This window comes from Vigna radiata, unplaced genomic scaffold (genome assembly GCF_000741045.1).
Source record: "Vigna radiata var. radiata cultivar VC1973A unplaced genomic scaffold, Vradiata_ver6 scaffold_466, whole genome shotgun sequence".
NCBI lineage: Eukaryota > Viridiplantae > Streptophyta > Magnoliopsida > Fabales > Fabaceae > Vigna > Vigna radiata.
The window spans coordinates 101,211-103,499 of NW_014543989.1; positions in this window are offsets into that span (position 1 = coordinate 101,211).

Sequence of the window (2,289 nt, forward strand, 5' to 3'; positions counted from 1 at the left end):
GTGTCTAGTCACCTCAAGATCTATCGCATCTTAACATCTCATGGACCATAATGTCCACCGACACACTAGACCGACCGTGTCTAGTCACCTCAAGACCGACCGTGTCTTGACAACTCATGGACCATAACGTCCACCAATACACTGGCGAACCGTATCTAGTCACATCAAGACCGACCGCGTCTTGACAACTCATGGACCATAACGTTCAGCCGACCGTTTCTAAACATTTCAGAGTTACAACTGAATAAGTCTTGACGATTTGTCTAAACGATTCAACAAACTGCAAGATATTCACAACTTAATCAACCAGAAGAGTGCACAAAATTCAACTTAAAGATAAAGCGTCTATACCAAGCAAATATCAAAGAATACATCAGCAATTACAAAACGCAATGTTCAACGAGCTTTTAAAGTGATTATAGAATATCATAAAATGTTCACAAACATTGACATAAAATTCCTAAGTTATCAGGCCACAACATCGGCCCCTTTGTCCTGATCAACTCCAGCTCCTTGCCTTGCCGCTTCTACAGCCGGATCACCTTCGGCAGTATAAGTGCCTTCCGGAATGTCAGCACTGGACACCAGACGACCTTCATATATATCCTGCTCGATGTCGAACCTTAAGCCTTCAAGAGCAATTTTGGCTAGATGGCTCACTTGCCTTAACGCCTTCTTGAAGCCCTTCGTATGTTCTTGGCCAATGGCCTCCAGCATCTCGGCCTTAGTCTTTTTCCATTCTATTTTCTCCTGCCTTAGCTCGGCATTCGCCTTCTGTAATTCTTCCCGTTCCTTCTGAATGTTATCTAAATTGGCAATGGTCTTCTTGGCCTCCTCCATGTCTTTCAGCAAACCATCACACTCTGTCTTCAACTCAAAGCTGATCATACGCAGCTCCTCAGCATGAGCTTTTACTTCCCCAAGGACCTTGGCATCTTCGTCGGCCTTTTCTTCACACCCAGCATGGACAGCATGAATATCCTCCAGTTCTTTTCTCAGGCGGTTCACTTCACTTTGAACCTCCCCTCTATTGGATGCATAAACCATTTTGAAGGCCGCTGCCCCAGCCCGAAGTAGAACATCTAGTAGAAATTCAAACATCTGTTGCTTAGATATGGAAGCCATTACCTTTTCTTCAGCCGCATCAAAGTGAAATTCGATCTTATGTCTAAGATCAAAGCCAGGATCCCACATCCCTTGTGGCAACGGGCGTTGTTCAGAAGGTTCACCGCTCTCAGTCATGGTTCTTTCTTTCCCAGGTGGAGATTCCACCGTCTCGGTCCTGGTCTTCTCTTTACCTGACACGCTAGTTGCCCCTTCCACCCGTACGACTTTCCTCTTCCGCGTTAAAACTTCTTCAGGAGAAGGCGGAGTATCATCCACGTGCACGACTGTTGCAGGATTCGACGTCGCCTGGCCAGTTGATTATCCAACTCCTTTTCGAGCAGCGCGTGATTGTTTGAACCAATCTCTTTTAGGCGCCATCACCTCTGTAAAATTGCACAACCAATCAGCACATACATTCAACCTCACAAGAAATGATATTCAACAATGAAACCTACCAGAAACCCTCGACTTAAGGTCGTTGAACTTCAAGCAATTCACCATCTTCCTCGAGGAAAATGGACGAGATAACTTGATCAAGACATCCAAATCCCTCTTCTCGACGTTAGTCATGTCCTCTTGGGGCCAAGAGGTTAAGGTTCGACGGTTCTTGGTCCAATACAATGGGAATTTGGAACTACCATCACCATTCAGAAAAAACGGCCTACCCCTCTTTTTAATTGACACTTTGAAAAATTGATTTTTAATGTCTTTATATGACTCGGCGAACAAGTGGAAAATGGCGTCCTTCGCCTTGGAACTAAGGGACACCCACCCTTTTTTGATATTCGGCCGACTTTTGAAGAAATATAAGAAGATTTTGGCCGTTGGATCAATACCCAATGCCTGATACAAAACACCGAACGCTTGGATATATCCCCAGCTATTCGGGTGTAATTGGGAAGGGGCTACGTTTAAATACTGAAGAACTTCCATTTGGAATCTAGTGAAAGGAAGCCTAATGTACATATCAAAGAACAGGCATAAGTAAAAATAAAAACAATTCTCTCCGGCAACCTCCTCTCCGTGGAAAACTCGCTCCTCTTTCCTACAAGCCACCAATTTTAGGGCCGCCTTGTATCCTAGGGTTCGAAGAACGCAATTGTCTTCTACCCATCCTAACAGTATATCTTTATTTATAAAAATGGTGTATTGGCCACCCACCTCGCGAGAAGCCCACGAATA